This window comes from Pristis pectinata, chromosome 29 (assembly GCF_009764475.1).
Source record: "Pristis pectinata isolate sPriPec2 chromosome 29, sPriPec2.1.pri, whole genome shotgun sequence".
Taxonomy (NCBI): domain Eukaryota; kingdom Metazoa; phylum Chordata; class Chondrichthyes; order Rhinopristiformes; family Pristidae; genus Pristis; species Pristis pectinata.
Window position 1 is genome coordinate 22,152,579 of NC_067433.1, and position 24,643 is coordinate 22,177,221.

Sequence of the window (24,643 nt, forward strand, 5' to 3'; positions counted from 1 at the left end):
TATTACATAGGTCATTCACAATAAAATGAAATTAGCTGACAGAGCGAACAACAAAATCATTGACTTCCTCCTGTTCTCCACCTCCGGATCCTTCTGATTGTCGTTGCTGTTCCAGAGACCTTGGCGGACCCTATTTGACGCTATGATATGCTTGACTGTCAACCCATTAAATAGCAGAATTAAGCTGATCGGTAACAATGGTGTTATGACACTGTCAAGTAACTCGTAGGTTTTCTAACCGGATGCAGTAGAGTATTCAGCTTTCGGTACGCAACGCCATGGCATGTGGTCAATTATGTCGTAAGGCTCCACTGCAAAGTAAAAAGGAACGCATCTCGCACAGCTCACGACACCCGCAATTACTATTATCACAGTTGCAGTTCTTTCGTTGCAATATTTCTTCTGCAGCTTTCGACAACAAATTGCGATAAAGCGATCGAAAGTGAAAGCGACCGTGAGCCAGACTGAAAAGTCCATTGTTGCAACCCTCAGGACAAGTGCCACGGCTCAAATCGGTGTAATCAACAATGTATTGGAATAAAGATAGATATTATTCAGCTGCTCCACTCCGATAGCAATGATCACTACCGTGAGATCTGATGCTGCCATTGCCACCAGATAACGGGTGATGCATTTTGAAAGCCCACTCTTCCCGCGGGAGAGGATCACAATTGCCATTAAATTAACTGCAAGAGAACAAAAAGAAACAGGTCGGCTTCAAGCACGCCCAACATGATCTATTTTATTCAGTGTACCCGAGGAAACATTCCTTATGCCGTGCTGGACCCGGTCCCCTCCAGGAATCCCCTTGAAGGTGATAGCAAAGAGCTACCGGGATCGGTTCGGTTCCGGCCGTGTTAAACAAGGTTCCATAACAAGAATAAGCATGGTCAATTAAATTTTCTATGAAACTGAAAAAGACACAGCACGCATACGACTAAAAGCAGTAATAGCATGGTATGAAGAAGACGAGCGAAGATATGACAGACAATTGGAAGAATAACATAATGTAATTAAAACATTCTGCAAGCATAGAGGGATTACGCTCACAATGGAAGGACAAGATCGATCAAGGACAAGGCTATCAAGATAGCGCTGGAGCGTTGCGACTCGTTGCAAACTGCTCTCTACAGATCTACTCATTACCCTTACTATAATAGTTTTACACTTCTATATTTCAATTCCATGTCACTTACTGTTAATAATAATGTTCTTTTACATCTTCTTATTGAGCTGGCGATCTTCCGACCTTCAGGAACGAATGTGAAGTGGACCCGTCTCCCGGACCCAGAGGGAAACAAACAGCGAGGCCCAGGACAGGCCCATTCACGTGGAGCCTTCCAGGGCGAAAAGACGTCCGCATGGAGCGCCACTGCCGATACCCGACTCCCGGACCTCACTGGAGCGCCCGACGCCAAGACCCGAAGAGAGGCTAAGTCCCGCGTCCCGACCTAACGCAAGGGCCGACCAACCGGGTCAGGACACCGGGGTCCCTCTGGATCGGAAGCCCGACCCTTTGGAACACCCAGAGCAGAGTGCCGACGCCAAGGCCCTCCCGGACGCTCCTATCTACCTGCTGAGGTGGTTCATTCCTCTACAGGACACTTAGACCTCAATAGAAGCATCCACTTACCTCACAAGACAGCTGTATCCACTCCAGGTTTTACAAGCTTACCTCCCAGTCCAGGTGAATCCAAACCAGTTCTTCAAGTCTGTTCACTGGCAGTCACTTACCTTCCAGTCCAGGTGAATCTGCTCCAGGTCTTCAAACTCTTGCAAGGAGAAGTGACTTACCATGCAGACCAGGGGAATCCACTCCAGTTCTTACAGGTCTGACCTTAAACAATCACTTACCTGGTGGCTCCACTTCAGGATCGAAGAGTCACCGCCGCTTATCTGCGAAGCGTGGCAATAGGTCTGGGCTGCAGCTGAGACTGAAACAACGTGTTTTCACGAGCCCCTCCCTAGCACACAACTATTTTACGTCCTGGTCATTGAGAACAAAGTTGATGAACTAAGGGCAAGACTGACCTATCAAAGAGAACTGTAGAATGTCTCATCGCAACGTGGGTTACACCTGTTTCACCTGACTGTGCGATACAAACTTCGGACTTCTCAATCCATCGAATGGAACGTACAGCGTCCTCAAGCAAGGTTAAAGGTGGAGGGTTCTGCTTCTTAATCAATAACCTGTGGTGCTCGGACGTGTCTGTCCTGGCGATCTCCGAGAATATCTAACGGTTAATTGTCGACCATTTTATCTGGCAGGGGAGTTCACGTCAGGTATCCTGATTGCAGTCTGCATCCCACCACAGACGGACATGAAACCTGCAGTCAATGAGTTATACTACGTGGTCAACAACCTTGAAACAGGATAACCTGAGGCCCTCTTCATTATCGCGTGTGAATTCAACCAGGACAACCCCAGGAGTGTGTTACTAAAGTACTACCAACTCATCTCCCGATCCACCAGGGGCCCCAACACCATTGACCACTGCTATACAACTAAAATGCCTTCCGAGCCACCCCTCGCCCTGACTTTCGGAAATCAGACCACCAGGCTGTGCTCCTTCTCCCTGCATACAAACAGAAACTGAAATGGGAGGATCCAGTACAGAGAGTCGTGCAGTGCTGGTCGGAGAAAAAAGATGAGGTCCTAACTCGACTACTTTGAGATAGTGGACTGGTCCATATTCAAAGACTCAGCTGTCAGCCGAGATGAGTCCGCCACCACCATCACAGACTTCATCAGCAAGTGTGTTGCGGACTGTGTACCAATGAGGACAATACGGATGTTCCCAAAGAGGAAACCATGGATGAACCGGGAGATGCATTTTCTACTGAAGTTGAAGGCTGCTGCACACAAATCCGGTGATGCTGATCTGTCCAAGAAATCGAGATATGACTTTCGGAAAGCTATCAGGAATGCCCAGTGGCAATGCCGACTCAAAATAGAGTCCCAGACCAGCCGTCAGTTATGGCAGGGCTCACATGCCATAACAGGCTATAAGACTAAGACGGACTGCATAGTTAACAACAGTGCATCCCTTCCAGATGAGTTTAACGCAGTCTATGCGCGTTTGAACAGAAAGGAAGTGGATTGTCAGCACCCACCCTTACAGCCTCCAATACAACTGATCTTGAGCTGATCAGCTGGAAGAAATATTTGCAGACATATTTAACCTCTCCCTGCTTCAATATCAGGTTCCCACCCGTTTTAAGAAGACCACTATCATCCCGGTACCGAAGAAAAACAATGTAACATGCCTCGATGATTATCGACCTGTGGCTCTGACATCCACCATCATGAATTGCTTTGAATGGCTAGTCATGGCACGCATCAACTCCAGTCTACCAGACAATCTTGACCCACTGTAATTCGCCTATCGCCGAAACAGTTCTGCAGCGGACACCATCTCACTGGCCCTACACTCAGCTCTGGAGCATCTGTACAGTTAAGACACCTACGTTGTATAGTTGTTTACTGTCTACAGCTCTGCCTTCAATACTATAATCCCAAGCAAACTTGTCACCAAAATCCGAGTCCTCAGACTCAACACCTTCCTCTGTAACTGGATCCTTGACTTTCCAACCAACTACCGCAATCAGAGAGGATCGGCAGCAAGACCTCCGGCACGATTATTCTCAAGGCTGGTGCCCCATAAGGCTGCTTCCTCAGCCCTCTACTCTACTCTCTATTTACTCATGACTGTGTGGCAAGATTCTGCTCCAACTCCATCTATAAGTTTGGAGATGATAACACTGTGGTAGGCCGTATCTCAACAGCGATGAGTCGGAGTACAGGAAGGAGGTATAGAGCTTAGTGGCATGGTGTCATTACAAAGCATTTCCCTCAATGTTAACAAAACAAAAGAGCTGGTCATTAACTTCAGGAACGGGGGCGGTGTACATTCACCTGTCCACATCAACGGTGCTAAGGTCGAGAGGTTTGAGAGCTTCAAGTTCCTGTGATTGAACATCAGCAATCGCCTGTCCTGGTCAAATCACGGAGATGCTACGGCCAAGAAAGCTCACCAGCGCCTCTACTTCCTCAGGAGAGTAAAGAAGTTTGGTTTGTCCTCTTTGACTCTCACCAACTTTTACCGGCAGCGCATCACGGAATCCAGCCTCCCCCTGCCACCTCCCCCCACCCCGGACTCTTGTCTTTACCTCTCGCTGCCTTAGAGAAGCAGCCAGCATAATCAAAGACCCCACCCACCTAGGACATTCTCTCTTCTCTCATCTTCCGTCAGGTAGAAGATACAGGAGCCTGAGGGCACGTATCACCAGGTTTAAGGACAGCTTCTACCCCACGTGATAAGAATATTTAACGGTTCACTTATACGATGAGATGGATTCGGACCTCACGATCTATCCTTTTGTGACCTTGCACCTTACGGCACTGCACTTTCTCTGTGGATGTGATATTTTACTCTGTACTTTTACTGTTTTTATCTATACTAAATCAATGCACTGTGCACTAACAAAATGTAACTGCACTGTGTAATGAATTGACCTGTACGATCGGTATGCAAGACAAGTTTTTTCACGGTACCTCGGTACAAATGACAATAACAAACCAATACCAATACAACGAAATTACTTCGGGGCCTGAATTATCACTAAAGAATCGCGGATCAACAATGGGATATTTAATTTTAAAAACAATATCTCTGTGACTTACTGATTGAGTTACTAAAGCACGGAACATGAAGGTCACGAGGCAATACTTCAAACATATGTGCGAATGAACAAATATCATCGGCGAAGTAACATTTGGGCAATTTTCAGAAGCAGAAAGACCTTGATTTGTCGGTGACTTAGGTATTTAATTGGGTGAGAGTCAAAGAGTAGTGTTGGGAAAATATTCCCTCTTTTTAGACAAGATGTACTCGGGCCAGTGGCAGAACTTAGGCATTGATTTAGTTGTGTATCTGGGGCCGTCTGAGACAGAGATGGATATCAAGGAGCAGTGAGACAGAGAGGTCGCTGGCATGCATAGAGGTCAGCACGAGGGTAAGTCCAGACAGTCTTGAAGAAGAGGTTTGGCTGGGGTGGAGCCTTCCTTCTGCTGTAGTTTGTGAACATTGTGAGAGTTTGTTTTAAAATATTACTGAAAAGAGGTTTTATGCAAGATTCAGATTATTTCACCGATTCGGTAAATAACGTAAATTAGAAGACGTAGTTAAAAGTTTTTCATTATTAAAATCTATTCTGGATTTCAGAAATAAAGTGGAGTTATTCTGCAAGTTAATAAAATGCAACACACACAGACAAACACGGACACCCATATAGACACGGACATACACACACACACACACACACACACACACACACACACACACACACACACACACACACACACACACACACACACACATTAGAGACATGATCCAGGGGTCACTTTGAAATGGCTGTGTGTCTGTATTGATGCAGTCAACTGACAATATATACCACCCAGCCTTCGGAAAGTTGAGCAAGCTTAAATGCCGGCAACAATGAAAATATTCGCGCTAACTTAATTGATGCATTTCACAAAGTCTCGAAATCAAAATGGTGAACAGTGCGAGGAAGTCAGTGTTAAAAGGACTGCAAATGCTTGAAACTTGAAAAGTTAGAAAAACTCATCAGATTTGGAAGCATCTGTGATGGGTTTCACGGCGGATGTTCCACAATGCACCCAGTACAACAATAAGAAAGAACTGCACCAATTGTGTCTTACCAGTGATACCAACCGCTGTAAGTACAGGATAATAAATTCTTGCTAAGGTGTAAATTGTTGGATATCCCGTATTCTGTGTGAAGGACGATCATTTGTTCAGCATGTTCCAGCTGCTCATGTGTACTGGTGATTGGTTAATCACACCCTTATACAGGTGAGGGAAATTCCACTGAGGCAATTACTGTAACCACCTCCTTCGTCACATTAGCCACAGCCACCGAACAAACACTTAACGGTAATCAATTTTTACTCATTATGTCACTGTGCCATGAACTCCACTCCTCGAGGAATAGTGTAAAGAATTAATATTACTTATTAACCTCTTCAGAAGGGAATGGTGCAAATTCTTTGTATGACAACGTTCCAGCTGCTTAAGCTGAATTTAACTTGGGATCATTATAATAAAAAAAACATGGACAATCACTTCAAATAAGATCATTTCTAAAACTAAGAATGGGAGTTTAGTCAGGCAGTTGAAATGAACTAAATATCTTCCTGGAGGGCAGAGCATTTTTGTGGATTTTGCAGCGCGAACCGATAGTCATATGCGGGCAAGATTTAACATAATAAATCTTTACTCCATTTACTGATCACAAAATCCATCAAGACATTCACACAGTTATTGGAACCTCTCTTGGAGAACATAGAGTCTCTCTTTAAGGAAAATTAGATGGAGTTTGTAGCAAGATAGCGAGCAACCATTTTCCTCATAGAAATGGATCGTTCGGCGCGAGTATCCGATGCTCTCCCAATGAAACAGCAAACCACCTGATATCGCATACTTGACATTTGGTGGAGCATCCTGAATGTTTTTATGTTCATGCATTAATCTCCATTACTTCTATGGCATTAGCTATGCTATTACTCAGTTGAACTTTTGTCAGGCCATTTCTTATTTCTTCGTGACATTTTAGCTTCATTTTCTTTAAGGTGTTCCATCTTCAGAATATCACCTATTTAATAACTGAAAGGTATTAAAGTCACTAAAACAGAAGTACATACAATGAAGATGTATTTTTTCGGCACTGTTCTCGTGTGTGAGAAATTTCACTCCCTGATTACATCTCCGTGAAACACGGCCTGGTGAAAATTTTGAACGCCTATAATTCAATCTGAACGTTAAGTATACTGTTTGCAATTCCGCTACCTCATTGTCAAGAGTCAAGAATGCACTCTTTCATCCGAATGAACAGTATTCCTTTAATGAAAGGCCACTACCTGTCCGGTCCACGCAAATATTCCTCGCAATTTAACTATTCTTACCCATTATCGTTCCAGTGATTTTGCAGTTCATGCCTTCCATTTTAAATATTTGCTCACTGTAGACACGCACTTACAAGAATTCAAGCAAGTTTTCAGATGGAAACCAATTGGAAATACATGCGACATATATTGCCTTATATTGTGAGGTTGTCGTTGTGTACCTCCATGTGCTAGAGGTTGAAATGGACTCTTTCCTGACAGTACGTTACTGAGGTTGAAACGGTCAGGCTACCACCGTCCATTTCTTGAGATGAAGCAGGACTGTCTCAAGAAGTTAGGACAGAAACATATAGGAGGTCCGTGCTGAGTTTTTGAAGATTTTCTTCCTTCTGGTTCGTTGCTGAGTTTGTCGTGGTAATTGTGCTTGCGGCATAATTTGGAGTGTTTTCACTCGTTACGGGTGGCAGCACTGGCAGCTCAATGTTCCGGGATACCGACGATCCCAATGTGACAGAGATGGATAGAAGACAAGAGGAGAAACTCCATTATTGATTAGGGGGAACATTACTGCAATACCTCGAAAGGATATCCTGAGGAGAATGTCCAGACAGGCTACATGGTTAGAACAGGGAATAGTATAGAAAGTCATGATGGTCGGCATAGACGCGGTGCACCGAAGAGGCTGTTTCTCTATGACGCTGTGAATCTCGTGGGAGAGTCACGGACAGCGGGACATAGCTACCAAATAAGGGACAGATTGTTTAATAAAAGGACAAGCAGAAATTTGCTCTCCCAGCGGGTAGTGAATCTCTGAAATTCTCTGCCCCCAAGTGTGGTTGACATCAGATCGTTAGATATTTATATATCGTGGAGACGTATAAATATTTGAAAGATCGGGAAACTGAAGTTTGTGGTGGAACTGGCACAAGAAGAGGATTTCAATCCAACACATCAGCCATGATGGCATTGAAAGGTGGGACTGTCTTAATTCTTCTATCGTCCTGTGTTTTTTTGTTCCTTGCACATTTTCGGTGTGTCAGCAGCACTGGGGGAAGTGCTGACTCTGCTGGAGATCAATACCTTCTGTCGTTGAGTGTTGATGATGTCTGCACCTCTGTGTATGAACGGTACATATCTCGTTCTTCTTCGTGCCTGTACTTACATTGTACAGTGCCAGAGCTGCACGGCTCTGTGTCCACTGTGCACCATGTGTTTATTGGTGTTGTGCCGGGCTGTGAGCAAATGCAGCTACGCTGAATGTTGAACCTCAGCCTACCTTCCTATCACACACGCCGAGGGACGATCGTTACCCGGAACTTTTCTTCACGGTCTACAGAACTAGTTTTCAAACTACTCAGCAATGTGTTGCTGTTGCGGAGGGAGCGCCAGCTGACAGAGCGTTGAGAGAGAGAGCTGCTTGTTTGGCGAATTTAAGAAGTGGTCGCCAAGTTACTGATGCTCAGGAGAGGGGATCCAGTCCAATAGTCGTTCAGAAAACTTGGCGGATGACAGCTTCCATCGATATCCAGCTGTGAATGCTGTGGGTGATTTGAAAGAGCTTAGTTTTATTCACGGTTGGGTCAGACGCATAGGTTAGAATCCATAGTGTTTGTTGTGGCTTTCAGGCAATTGCTTGACGACAGCGTCGTCATTGTCCCGGTGTGAATGTTGTGGGTGAACTGGAAGAGATTGGTTTTATTTACGGTTAAGTCTGAGCCATAGGTTAGGATCCACAGTGTATGCTATGCCCAGTGTGCTCATCCAGTTCTTATAAGAATGTAGAAAGATCGGATTTGGTCGATAGAGGGACCTCGGTAAGGAAGACAGAATAATCATTCACTCAGTAATTGTGGAAGAAAATGTTTGCAGTTGATTCTCCCATGCCTTGTGGAATTACGTACTTTAGTCCGCTGCTTGAGAATGGGGATGTTTGTTTATCGTCTGTTGACAGTCATTTTATTACTTTCATAACCACCTGTGTCTGGGTGAGGTCTGCTGCGGCTGAGCGATGTTTAAATCACTGAAATTGAAGGCGCTTGTTTCCATGACCTGACTGTCCCCAGAATGTTGCGGTTGGCCATGGCTCTCGCCAATGTATTATATCACCTGTTGCGATTCAGTAAACTGTTAATGTTGATGGCAGACGGCGCATTATAGGGATCCAGTTCGAACCACCTCGACGTGCTTTATCTAATCTTTAGAGACAGGCCTCAGCAAGGGCACAATGTGGAGGTGTAATCTTCACCAAGATTCTGCTACCGACGCTCCACCTGTACTGCCACGGACATCCACATCTGAAACCGATTCATCGGTACTGGAATGATCAGGTGATGTCGATAATTCGCCCTGCTGGTTTTCTGCTAAGCTGCCAAACTCCCTGTCTGGCAGTTCCATCCTTCAGTTGTGTGCCCGCTTGGATAGTGGCAGTCCTGCTGTGCCGGTCATGAGGGAGAGCGCAGTCCTCTCCCCACAGCACCACAGAAGTCCTTGCTACCCTGATTTCTTTCTCCAAGAGTAGGTCAAAATGGAAGCGGACGTTCTCATCAGCTGGTGGTTTGCAGCCGCCTATTAGACTCAATGAGAAAATTATAAATATTGGATGTAAAGGAATGAGAATCTGCAAGGGAAATGAATTGTGGGCGTGCCAGACATAGACTGCTCTACTTTGCATGGATTACAATTTACTGAACGTGAGGCATGGTGGCCGGTCAGGGGATAGCTGTTAGATTGAGAGTGCACAACTTCACCTTAGTAAAGGAAGAGTGATAGTGGGCTGCTTGTGTCCCGGAATTCAGTGCTGACTGCGGAGAAATCGGTTATAATTACAAGGTGAATCAACAGGAAGGACAATTAAAACGCAACTCCATGGGAACTGTGAAATCATCGGTCATTATTACTGCTTCAGTCTTGTATGTTAGCAGCTTTCCGTCAGTTTCATAGAGATGTTTCACAAAGACAAATTCCTGAACATTGAAGGTTTCATGTCGAAACTCCACGCTATTGTAACGAATGTAACGAAAAGCAAATATCAGATGAGAACCGTGTCACTGAAGACCTCACCCTCGTAAAAATAAGAACACTTCGGAATACAACAGTTCAGATTACGTAGTGGCCCTGCCGTGTGAAGAGCAACAGATGTCACAGCTTCTATAATAAATGGTGTATCCAGTAATATTCAGGTCGAAGATATTTACTCTCCTATTATTTCCGCCCTTGAAGTTATTGGTAAGCCCTCTTTCAGTTTTCCGTTTGTGAAACGTTTTCACTGTACTGTAGTACACGTTTTCCCCTGAATGATGGAGCTCCTTGTTCAGTTGCAGGATATAATCATAGTGTAAGTATGTAGTTGATAGCTGTTTCGGTGAGGGGAGGAAAAGCTATCAAATACACATTTACACTAATGCCAAGCAAATCCCATGCATCAGTCTTCCTACATTCTCATCAAATTACCGGCAGAATCTACCACTTACACACTCAATAAGGGAAATTCACAGCGGCCAATCTACCTGCCAACTCCATGATCTTGGGATGGAGGAGGAAAACGAAGCACCCGGAGGAAACCTATGAAGTCACAGCATGAAGGTGCGAACTCCATATTGCACAGAGGTCAGGAATGAACCCTTGTCTCTGGCGCTGCTCATCACTGTATAGCACTTTAATAGTTCAGCCCTCTTTTTTATTCCACTCCTCATGAACCATCTTCATTATACCTGTAATGATCTTTGGTTAGCAAAACTTGATTGCTATTTTGTCAGAATGCTGGTGGTTTTTCACGACACAATGAGGCAAATCGCTACAAAGAGTGTGATACGTTCAATCTGGATAACTGCTGCCCAAAACCTGCATACAATTAGAAGCAAACAGATGGGGTAACCGTTGACGGTGATATCACAAGCCGGTGTTTAATGATTAAATAGTGTCAATGTGTTGGCATACATGTTTACTTGTCTCTATCTGACTGAACAGATGGAGTGTTGATCATTGAAAACATTAAGCAAATCGCAAAAGTTTCACATTTGAAAAACTGCAGTGAAAATGGCTAACTTGCACAACGGACTGGGAAGCGAAGTAAACTAACTTATATTCGGATATATTCTGTTGCGTTGAAGGTAATTGACAGAGTGAGGGCAATGCAGAAAGCCACATAATAGCTGCAGAGATTGAGAATGATAAAAAATAACAATGGAAGGTGAGTTGTGCCGAAACAGGAAAAAAATCAGCAAGCTGAATTTTGACTTGACTGTGTACCAGAATGTTGTTACAATCAGCCTTTTCTATTTTACCCGCTTTGTGATGGGTATCCATCTCAAATCACTATCTGTTTTCTTGATTCTTGTTTTGACCCCCTTGCTGGGTGAATATATAAAAAAAGAAAATTTAAATTTATTCAATGAATATAAGGTTTAATTCCTTAATCGTATCGCCCAATCCACACGGATTCACCTTGAATGAAGGAGAATAAGGTGGTTGAACAAAACAAAAATGGTTACAAATGCATTTATTGTATATATTTCCTTAACCTATCTTGAGACAAACAATCTCATTTGCAGACATTGTGGATAATTGTCCTTTAGTCTGCCTGGAGTTCTGTCGAGTAACATGAAGCAATATTATATCCAATATCAATATTATTCAATGAGACAACGACATTGGGAAATCTAGCAAGATACTTTAGAAGTGTTGATTCAGCACCAGTGCACATGAGTAGTTTTTTTTTCTGATTCTCTTTCGCTCTATTACAATTTACTGGCGATTATGATTCTGACCCAATAAAATTGCAGACTCTCCAAATGTATCACTCGCTACCTGGTGGGAATGGCAGCGGCCGATCTCCGACCCAATATTAAACTAGTTTGGGCATATTTATTTTTCAGACTCATTCCTGTACATCACCCCTGTGTGCGTTCTAGTGAAATGTTTGGCCAATTCCACCACGATGGTCTATGTCTGGCTGACAGTGGCTTTCACCATTTATCGATTTGTGGCCACTTGTTTGGAGAAGCTGAAATCAAAATATTGCACTGAGAGTACAGCGGTTGTGATTACAGTGACAGTGATTGCGCTGGGTTGTTTAGAGAATATTCCCTGGTACTTCCCAATACAACCCGAATGTGCCATCGACAACGTTCTAAGGATTTTTTTTTCTTTACATCTTATTCTTTTACAATATGTTTCATTAATTCCAGATAGAAAAATCAAAGTACATGAAACAAAAGAAAAGACAAAATGTTACGAAACACATTGTATTGAATCACACTCGATATCACAATACCTAATTTTGATAAACAGAAATGATAACTAATTAATATTAGTAACTTTGAATAATTTCATTATATAAAAGCATCTAATCCCACTACCAAAACAGAAGCTGTTTGGTAAATAGAAAGAACAAAAAAAGCCCTAAAGACATAATAGTATTAGCCAGTATCTGTACCTTAAGCACCAAATCAATGGTTTTGGAAGTAGATCAAAAAAAGGTGCCCATAATATCTGAATATCCAGATTAGATCCAGAAATTGAACAATGGATCTTCTCTAACTTTAGATATGACATGACATCCCGCAACCATTGAATATGAGTGGGGGGAGTAACTTTCTTTCATTTTAGCAATATCAGCCCTCCTGGCTATAAGAGGCCAATATGTGTAAGTCGGAAGTCTCCAGAATTATATCTTTTTCTCCAACATTCCCAAATAATGCAGTTAAAGCATTTGGCTTAAAGTTGATTTTAAAAAGCACAGAAAAGGTTTTCAATACCTCTATCCAGTATTTTTTTCAGACTTGGACATGACCAAAACATATGAATTAAAGAAGACTTTCATTTATTACATTGATCACAATCAAGAGATATATACGAATAAAAATGTGATAACTTGTATTTGGACAGGTGAGCTCTATGGACCACTTTAAATTGAAGGAGTGAGTGACGCGCACATAATGATGAACTATAACCCAATTAAAAATTTGATTCCAAGTTTCCTCAGAAATTGAAAGCTGCAAATCATGCCCCCATGCATTTTTAATTTTGTCTAAAGGATCCTTATTCGTTCCTGATAACCTCCCATAAATCTTAGATATTGAACCATCATAAAAAAGCTTCAAATTAAAAATCATTATTTGGGAAGTTGAAGTCTCCCATGATAACAACACCGTTATTTCTGCACTTTTCCAAAATCTGCCTCCCAATCTGCTCCTCAGTACCCTTGCTGCTACCAGGGGGCCTATAGAATTCCTTGTTCCTAACCTCCCCCCATACTGAATCTAGCGAGGATCCTGCAACATTATCCACCCCCTCTTGTAGCTGTAATAGTATCCCTGACCAGTAACGCCACCCCTCTTCCTCTTCTCCCCCCTCCCTATCCCTTTGAAAACACTGAAATCCGGGAATATTCAGCATCCATTCCTGCACTGGTGACAACCAAGTCTCTGCAAGAGCCACAATATCATAATTCCCCATATTTATCCAAGCTCTCAGTTCATCACCCTTATTCCTGATACTTCTTGCACTTACGTAAATGCACGTTAGCCCATCCACCTTGCTACTTTTCTACCCTATAATCTGTTTCTCCTTCCTTAAACCTCTCTATTTGTTGGATCTGACTTTACTCCATGCACTTCTTCCTCCAGTTTCCATCATCCTTGCAAACTGGTTTAAACCTTCCCGAACCACACTATCAAACCTGCCTGCAAGGATATTGGTCCCCCTCGGGTTCAGGTGTAACCCATCCACTCTGTACAGGTTCAACCTTCCCCAGAACAGATCCCAATGATCAAAAATCTAAAAATTGGCCCAGTGCACCAACTCCTCAGCCATGCATTCACCTGTCATCTCCTCCTATTTTTATATTCACTATCATGTGGCAATCGCAGCAATCCTGAGATTGCAACCCTTGAGAACCTCTTCTTCAGCCTTCTGGCTATCTCCCTGAACTCTCATTTCAGGACCTTATCCCCCTTCCTGCTTCTGTCGTTGGTACCAACATCTACCACGACTTCTGGCTGCTTTTCCTCCTGATCAAGAATGCTGTAGACCCGATCAGAGATATCCTGGACCCTGGCACCTGGCAGGCAACATACCATTCGGGATCCTCGCTCACTTCCACAGAACCTCCTGTCTGTTCCCCTGACTATCGAGTCTCCTATCACTATTGCCTCCTCTCTCTTTCGTTACACTTATGAGCAACAGGGCCGGACTCCGTGCCAGAGGCACTGCCACTGTTGCTTCCCCAAGGTAGACTGTCTCTCCCAGCTGGAGTAAAATATTGCAACTTTAAAAAAATCTGACACACGACTGCAAATGATAGTTTCCGAGGAGGGTCCGCTGAACGTTAGGGAGAGAAGAAGGGGCGACCTTACTGTATTAGAAGCTGAACCACCGCTGATCCTCAGGATGACGTCAGGAGCGGTGTGATGTGCAGCAGAAATTGTTCCGGTATTGGCTGGGTACCAGATGACTGGTCTCCTGAGGAGGATTTCCAATTTTTGTCTGACAACCTGAACTATTAAATAAATAACTGTGCGAGAGAAAGACGTTCTGCATTGCTGCCCTCGGAACCGTCCGTCATTTTGTAAAATCTAGTCTGAATTAATCAAGAGTTTATCCGTTTTCCCCGCGCAAATTGCGCTAAAACACACCCAGGTGAATGATTCAGACCGGGTGTTTTGAGGATTCCACTTTAAAAAACAGTGAAAAAAAGTTTCATTGTGTGAGAAGAAATGTGTAAGGTTAATCGTTGCTCGGGGACCAACTCTGCGTCGGGAGGCAAAAAATTAAATAGTGTGGGCTAAAGGCAACGTGTAAAACAATGTATTACACTCGAGAATTCTCAGTAGTAAGGAACTACTGTGCTGGATGATTCCGTGACTACACTCCAATATATATTCAACATCCAATTGAATATTCGGTCTATGAATATTACACCGGCGGCCCCAGCTCACGACGATGCATCACCCCAAAACCATTATCAAATACATAGCAAAGCCACTCGGATGAAAATAATTTATTGCTGGGTGGATTTAAGTGCCATGCCTGTGTTGCTCCCTGTTCACCTTCCAATATTACTTGCTCGACGACTTTGTAGCAGTTCGATGGTGCAGGGTGAAATAATGTGCTTTAACAGCTTAGATCTTGTTCTGACAAAAAAAAATCGTTGCCGTGATACTGGCGGGAGGGTGTAGAGAGATGTAAAGGGAAGGCAATGACAGACGGGGACCTTACTGGTTACCACACCAACTACAATTTTATAATGACAGACACTGACAGTAACTCACGGCTTCTGGTTCAGGAGATGAAATCCGATCAGTCGCCACTAGTCAGTACATTCTTCCTGTGACAGACTCCCACTGTGATACGTAGCCACATGGTAGACTTTTCACTGTAGTTAAAATTCAACCATCAGTAAACTTCACCAGTATTAACCACTCACCACAATAAATTCCCAGATAGCTGCCTCCTTCACCGATTTGTACAACACTGAGTAATATCTGAAAAAAAGAAAGACGAACAAACATTCACAAGTATTTCGTGAGTTACAAATAGAGGGTTATTTTCTGTTGACTCAATGTTATCAAATTATGGTATGGTTTGCAAAGTGAATCGCAAACAATACCCAACCGAGTTCGCTAAAACCATGTAAACATTAATGAAACGCTGGGCTCACGATTCTGATACGCGCCCTAAATTTAAGACAGTGCCTGAAATTATGCTTGCTCCAGGAGGTGGGGTTGTTCCTAAAACTGATACAGGCCTTGAGATTGGCGCAGCTCCTCTAACTGCTTGTAGACTCATGTTTCTCTCGGTTCTTGGACTGAAACTAGTTACACGGATATAACCAGTCGCACTGATTCTCTCCCAGGCTAAAACAGGAGAACTTATAAATGAGAGATAAGTTGAAGAACTGTCTGACTTTGTTTTGTTTCGCCTTTAGGGGTGAACGCAAAGCATATTAATTTCCCCAATAAGTGATCTGGAGATGGACTTTTTAAATTTACGGGGATTGAGCGCTGACACAGAGTTGTGGCCTATGGTGTTGCATCCATGGTCACATTGAATGGTGGGACGGTATTTATTTACCAGGTAGCCTCCTCGTGCTCCGAGTTCGTGGTGTTTATGTGTTACAGAACCTGTTTAAAGGGGCCGGGCTACAAAGCAAAAGATGTATAAACAAATCAATGTTTTTCAGAAAAAGCATTGGAAAAATAACGGTGATAAAAATTATAGCGATGTTAATAACTCAGAGCACAAGGGTTTGCAGGAGATGGCAATGGTGAGGGTGAAATCTCAGGTCATGTTCTTCCAAAATTCCATAGATTGTCACAGATTGGAAACATAGCAAATATAATCTCAAAGTTTCAATAGAAAAGCACAATGAGAGGATAAGTCTAACAATTGCACGCCAGTTATACTGACTGAATCGTCACAAGAGATCGGAGGGCAATGTCCGCAGCGATGTGTGAAGGAAAAATCAAGTTTAACAGACCTGTTAACATTTTGAAGTTTTGTTTATCAGAATGGATATGGGCCAAAAACATCGTGTTGTGATTTAATCTGATGAAGCCCTTTCTTAATGTGCCACGTAAGAGTTTATGAGACAAAATTATACCTTTACACATATAACAATAGTAGGATCGAGGACAGGCTCACGGATGAAAAATAGAGTAGGAAAAGGCAGAACATTTTAAGGTGGGAATGTTTTGACTCTCGGGATTCACCCAGGACAAACTATGAGACTCCAGATGTTCCCAATTGAAATCGTTTATTTGTATGGGTCCAGGTACAAGATAGCCAATTTTACTGAATAACCCAAAATATCACATGGGAAAAGAGCAGGTAAATGAAAGTCAGATGATGTCACAAATTGAAACGACAGTATGTATTGATCGCAATGACAGAAGACATGGTGTTTAGTAGAAAGACATTGGTCGTCAGTCAGGTCTTGGTGTCTGTTGCTCTTGCTCTTTCTGAGCAATTCAAACAATAACACTTTAAGTATGCTTTATCCAGGTGAAAAAACGGGACACGTTGGATCCCAGTGCAAATTGAATTTTCTTCACACACTCAAACATACACGAGTAATACGTAACGTATTCTCCAGCTATCTGTCTCAGTCCCAAGTACTAACCGTTGCGCTTTGAGCGGACACATGTGTATTCACTGTGGTCCCGGAGTTTACGGTTCTTTCTGCTTCACGAAGATTAGTTTCCTGACTCTGTTGGTGCGGTGTTGTCATTGCTCCCTTAACGAGATCAATAAGAGTCGTTCTTCACTGCCTGAGGTCCTCTCTCTAGCTTCACTGGCTGCTTTCGAAGTTCCTTCCCTGCTGAACACCAGGGTGGAGCAATCGCTCACCAGTAAACAGAGTTTGCTGTGTCCTGTCTTGAGGATGGGAGTTAGTTATACCCTGCTGCGGCGTTCCATGAACTTCGCTTGGCTTGACCAATTGGATAGCAAGGTGCGAGGACCGTTGCTAGTAGTTTTAAGTGATAAGGGATTATGAGGGAAACTTCCAATGTAATCCTACAAATAAGGTTGAAGCAAGAAACATAGGCTCCTTTGAGTCTGCCTCTCTATTTCTTCTCTTTGAATGGACTGACACTTATATTTAGTGTCAGTGAGCTGATGAGTAGGTCAGCATGTGGTTAGTAACACATATTCTTCCATAATATCATTGACCTGTGAGCTCATGACTGAATGGATTTGATGTGGATGCAGATCTTCCAATTCTCCGAGATCAGCTTGGCCACCTTTCCCATGAGCCCCAGCTTCCCTGTTCTTGGGTGCCGCTTGGACACAAACATTCCTCTTGATCAGATTGCCTTTGTATATTGGACAAAACTAAATTGCAGTCTGACTTGTAGGGGGAAAGCGCTGTGATATCAGACTTGAATTCTAACGAGCTGAACCAATCATTTTAAACGACAATCAAAATTTCAAATTACAGCAGCATATTATTGCACAGAGTGTACAAAATCAGGGGCAAGATAATGCAACCACAATCCATCATGTACAAGCTGTATTTAGTGCCTGGGGTTGGGTAAATAATTCATAATTGGAGTAACAGCAATACAACGTTTCTGAGTGCCCTAGGAGTCTCGTCTCTCGCCAATGACCCAAAGGTGTTTGCTTGTGGAAAACAGCAATTACTTTTATCTGTTGGGTCAATTTTCCCTTCCACCGGACAATGTTGATCGCCAGAATAGTGGGGTACAACAGCGATACGACGATTACTAAGATTGTTAAGTGTGAGAGGATGTGGATCCACTGATGAATTTGTATTTTCGAGCACGGTTCCAAAATCCTCTCCACCAGTTTGAGATTTCCATTTGCTTTGTGATTTTCATTTCTTGTGAGCTGGACGATTCGAGTGAAGTTTTCATGGTCACTCGCTAACTGAGTTCGGACCTGATTTGTCTTCTCCCAGGGGTTCAATCCCTTTGTCCCCCTGTTCATAGTATTCCCCCAGGGTCTGCTTAAGTTCCTTACTAGTGTTGATCAATGTTATCTACTTGTTGTGCACATCAAACAGATCGCTTGAGCCTATCCTGACAGGGAAGCCAGGCCTAACACAAAAGGTGGTGCTGGCATCTTTGCATGTTGACACCCTATATTGTCAGTTCTGAAGTGAGGTTGTGATGCAATACTATCTCTCTCTCTTGCACGTGTCCCAAGTGATATTCATGATTTGGTTTCGAGCCTCAGTAGGGCAAGATAATCGGAACCTGTCCGGAAACAAGAACTCTGCCAGCTTGCAATAGCAGTAAAACTGGAGGAACTTGCTCTCCCTTACAAATCTCTCTGGCGTTCCCGACACCTCAGAACTCCCTGACCGCCGACCAGACCCCACGAACATACTGGTCCCTATCTTGATTGCGTCCGTGGTGACCAATATTCCTTTGCAATGTGATTAATTCATACTATTCATTGTAACACTTCATCTCGCGACGGTTAACCTGGGCTGATCTCTCCCTTTGCGATGGGAGCTGTGTAAGTTGGTGGGGGAATATTTGTTTTCATTTTCTCCGCTTCTGCTCAAACCACGATCATTCTTCCAGACCGGCGCAGCGGTAGGACGACCTTATCTTCTCAAACTTTCTCGACCTTTCTCTGACATTCACCCCCCTTTCCAAGGTCCAGCGAGATAAGACCTTCCAAACTTTCCTGCGTCCTTACCATAAACTGCAGCATCAGACTTTTGCAAATGAACATATAAACAAGTCTGATGCATTTTGGAAACAAGTCCTGTGGAATGATGAAGTTAAAATAGAACATTTAAGGCGCAATGAGCAAAGATATGTTTGAAGATAAAAGGGTGCCGAATTTCATGAGAAGAACACCTATCCAACTGTTAAACACGGTGGTGGATCGGTGATGCTTTCAGTTTGTGCTGCAGCCTGTGGCACGGGGAAAATTTCACTGGTAGAGGGAAAAATGATTTTAATTAAATACCAGCAAATTCTGGAGCAAACATCACACCTTCTGTAAAAAGCTGAAGATGTAAGAAGGGTTGCTGCTACAACAGAATAACGATCCTAACCACACATCAAAATCCACAATGGACTTCCTCAAGAGGCACAAGCTAAACGTCATCGAAAATCTGTGGGTAGACCTCAAAAGAGCAGTGCATGCAAGACGGCCCAAGAATCTCACAGAACTCGAAGCCTTTTGCAAGGAAGAATGGGCGAAAACCCCCAAAGTAGAATTGAAATACTCTTAGCTGGCTACAGAAAGCGTTGACAAGCTGTGATACTTGCCAAAGGGGGTGTTGATAAGTACTGACTATGCAGGGTGCCCAAACATTTGCTTCGGACCCTTTTCCTTTTTTGTTATTTTGAACCTGTAAAGTATGGAAATAAAAAAAAAAGTAATATTGCTTTAAATTTTAAAGAAATGTGCCATCTTTAACTTTCTGCCTGTTGGAAATCAGGTCATCTTTTTCTCGCTTAGTTATTCAAAGTAACTGAAATTTTGACTAGGGGTGCCCAAACTTCTGCATGCCACTATATAGAGATCCCTACAGAGGCCTCTGCAACCTCCTCTCATGCTTCTCTCAATAGACTGGGATCGGTCCCATCAGGCCCTGAGGACATTCACATTAGTGCTCCTCAAGACACCGAGCAGCATCGTCTTCTACATTTCAAAATGCCAGAGACCATTGCAATGTCCCACGCAGATCTCACTGTCCTATGCCTTTTTCTCTTCAGTGAATATCGATGCCAAGTATTCATTTAGTACTTCGTCGACATCTTACAATCATAGATCCTCCCTTTTTTCCTTGAGCGGTCCGACCTCTCTATCGTTACCATTTTTATGTTCTGATCAGTCAGGGAGTCAGAGGGGATGTGTGCATCCAGGGAACGGTTGTCGAATGGAACGCACTGCCTGAAAAAGAGGTGGACGTAAATACTCCCACAGAATTCAGAAAAAAAATCTAGACCAGCACTTTATCTGCTGGGCTGTGAAATCTAGCGACCAAGTGCTGGTACATGGGATTAATATGGGTTGGCCGGCATGGATATGGTGAGCGGAGGGGCCTATTTCTGCGATTTCCAAATCTGTAACACTCCATGATATCGCTGTTGTCTGTCTGTGCGACTGCTGGACTGAGAAAAAAATATCATTGTGGTTCGCTTGTTCTATCGGTTGTCCTGAACACACACATATTGGGCAATTTACTTCTATATAGTCTTTGATACACCGGAGCCATGCTACATTGCCTTTGGTCCCAGCAACGCTCTTTGTGAGGCCTAAGTGTTTCAGCTCTGCTCACTGATACACGCGCTGTGAAGCAGGTCAACGCTTCTCTGGCGTCTGTAAAAGGAAGAATATGGAGAAGGTAAGCCCTCTTCATGATATTTGTTATTGATAAAACCAGAGGATGAACAACCTGACCGGCAGATTTAGGAGCTAACTCACTGCTCGCAGTATTACCTCTCTCTGAGACGGAACAGCGTGATCGCCACCACCAAACATCCCATCCCTCATCCAGAAGCATCTCGAATATCTCGCTCTCACCGGCCACATGTGCTGCAGATGGATGTGAGTCGATCGATAATCAGAATTGTCAAGAAGTATTTCTGAATAATTAGCCCCTATTTCGGAGTCTTCTGGGGTTCTGGTTCCCGACTGGTAACATTTTAAATAGTTACAGAATTGTAACGGACTATGCAAGTGGATTCACTCAAACTTCCATCATTGCTGTTACCTTCATATTACAAATCAGTTCAGCCCAACAATCAACCATACTCCCAGGGACCTTTTAAATTGTTTAAACGGATTTCGTGTGACTGGCCAATAAGATAATAGACTGACGATTACTCGGCCCCGGGAATTTATCTGCTTCTATTATTTCCAATCCTGCTTCAAGTAGTTAATCCTTTTTACTGATCCCTGTAATCAGTGGGCGTTTCTGTTTCCCCTCATTTGTGAATACTGAAATAAAGAAAACATTTTATTCATCTGCCTTTCGTGTGACCTCTTGCGCGTTAAGATGGACTCTTGATGAATCTATCTCATAATGGCCTGAAACTGTACTGTCTGCCTGCACTGCACTCCCTGTAACTGTAAAACCATATTCTGCATTCTGTTGTTGTTTCTATCGAGCCACCTCCATGTACTGATGTGGTAAAATGATATGTATGAATGGCATGCAAAACAATCTTTTCACTGTAACTCTTCACACGTGACAATAAGAAACTAATTACATACGTATTAGTGACACTGATTTCTCTATCTATGTCAGTCATCCATCTATAATATCAGCTCATCTTGTTCACGTCTTTATTTTGTCCCTCTGCAAGTGGAGCATTTCAATTCCCCGTCGTAGTATTAGCAACAAGCTTGTACAAAGAATGGATGGTCCCCTCGGCCAAATCGTAGATAGGATTATGAATATCTGGGGATCTTAAACCGATCGCAACTGTAGAGATTGGAAAGAAAAGCTTTAATCTGAAATTAAATCTATTCAATCCTAATGGTTTATTTCTTTCTGGTTACCAATTTCAATATACGTCACCATATCTTCCCCAAATTTCAGGCAACACTTGAAGACAGATTTCGGAGGCCAGAGCCTCCAAGATATGTCCATCACAGAAGAGATTCAAGTAGCAAGCACTCTAAATGGAGTGCAAAGTGTACCTAAGGACAGGAATACTTCCTTGCATTTACACCCTGTAGTATTTAAAATCAATGTCAGCATTCCATTCGATTTATTGATTACCTGGTGTCCCTGCATGCAGGCATTTTACTTTCCATGTCTGAGGGCCAAACATCCCTTTGTGTTGCACCTTCTGCACCCTTTCGTCATATATACAGTCCTCTGCTTTGTTGTTCTTACTTCAAAGCGAATAAATTTAAAATTACCCATATTGTTATCAATTTGGATAACTATTTGTTTACCCAGTGAAACAAGGAATGTCACTCCAGGCCACTTGCCTTTGCAGCAGGTTTCGAATCATCCGCACCTTTTTCTGTAGTGCATTCGCTTCGATCCAAATAGAGCAACGTACATCTGAAACAACTAATGTTTCGGCACTGATCTGTATTTTACCTCACTGGAGACGACGCCCACATCATAACTCTCACATTGTTATGGAGAATGGCAGAAATGCAACACAGAAACAGGTCTTACTGTCAACCATCTCTCTGCCAATATCAAGACAAAGCTGCGAGTTCGGTACTTATTCGATCGTAATACGACCTCCATCGGCCTAATCTCTGATGTTGTTCTGTGTCATTCTGTGCTGCGAGGTGAGAAAATCCAGACACATTGAATTGAATGGTTGTAGCGATTACTTTGCAAACGTTGCCAGGTAGTAGGATATATAATAGATCAGCTGAGATCTTGGAAAGAAAGGGTGTGTTAATTAGATCAAAATAAATTCAGGACATACCGAAACGACGAACAACGTCACACTGATGAGGTCAGGACGAGGAACGTGGCGGAGGTCCTAACGGATGCTAAATATACGAGGATAGAAACAGGTAAGGCAAACAATAACTGAATGGGCCAAGCATCAGATGAGATAGTTCGCACCACTAAACCAAGTATCAGAGCGAGACATGCAAAGCATATATTTACAAAAAAACTGCAAATCTTAAAAATAAAGAAGCACTCAGTAGGTTTGTAAACATCAGTGGAAATAGCAAAAAATACTTTTCACGCCCGGAAACTTTCCATCAGCCCTAGGATCAATAACGATGTATCAAAGACTTAATTGGTGTTGCTTCCTGCACTCGTGCGGATTCGGACATCGCATGTCTTTTGCTGTATATTTATACTCTGCTCTCACCTTCATCCGACCCATCCCTGTCTCTTCTCTTCTCTATTTGTATCAATCCATCTGCATCCAAGGGAAAAAGCTAATCGCCAGCACCCACTGCAAGATAAACGGACTCCCTTACCAACATTCATTATATTTTCTCACACCCTTCCTCGGTAAAGGACTCTATTTTATTCTCCCTTCTCTGCTGTCCCCTTTGCATTTATTCTGTTAAGAGGACATTCCGCTTCACTGATCCTGAAATTCCTTTTCTTTACATGCGCCAGAGTGGAAGAGGCCTTCATCATATCTCATCGATTGCTCACACCACTGCGCGCCACTTGTTATCCTGAACAGAGCACTAATACAGTTTGGCTGGTCCTTTACTTACAGCCCACCACCTCCCTGTTTTCTGGATAAACTTTCGCATTTCTGCCAGCTCCAACAATATTCCACCACCAGAAACATATTCACTGTTCCTCCTCTTCCAGAATTTCGGAGTCATCCATTCCCTCGCGACATCTGATCCACGTCCTATTCCGCACCGGCATACTACTCATCGACATGACATATTTCCATGCAACCACAGGAAATGCGACATCACTCCTTCCAATTTTTTCCTTCCAACCATCTCGGGAAACAAGCCGTCCTTCCAGGTGAAGCAGATATTCACTTGCACTTCTTCCAGTTTCATACACTGAATCCCCTGTTGAAAATGTGCCGGAGTCTTTGGTGGCGCTCGACGAACTAAGTCATAACTTGGCTTTGGTCCAGGCACTTTTCAATCTATTATTTACCAGCCTTTAATAAGTCTTTTACAATATTGGCACAAGTTTAATCTTGATTTTTAAATGTTAAAATGAGCACCAGATCTAAAGCCTCTGTTAATGGTAAAGGTATTGAAGACCAACCTATTTTGGAAGCTATTTCTAATCTGGAGAAAGTTCGATCGGAGCTTTGCCGAATTGAAGTCAATTTTAAAAGACTTTGAAGACCAACAAAATAATCATATCCAGGAGAATGCAAAACAAACGTAATTAATTGCTGAACTCGACCAAGCTGGTAAAAAGAGAGATGCCAAAATCCACTCACTTGAAAAAGCCTTATGTACGATCAAGCAAAACCTGGAAAAGCAACAACAGAGGATCATCGACCTGGATGGACGCAGCAGAAGGAGAAACAAGTAAGGATCATCAATTTAACAGAAAACACCGAGAATGAAACCCTACGGAATTCATTTCTAATCTTTTGGTCGGTGTTTTTGGTCAAGATATGTTCCCTGTTCAGGCCATTCTGGAGCATTAAGATCTAAACCTGCTTTGGATCAAAAACCTCGGCCAGTAATACTGAGATTCCATTATGTCAGCGTCAAGGAACTCCTGATTAATACCACTCGTAGACGTGGAATTATTCAATTTAAACAATGGAAGTTTCGAATAGTGGTAAATTACACCCCAGAAGT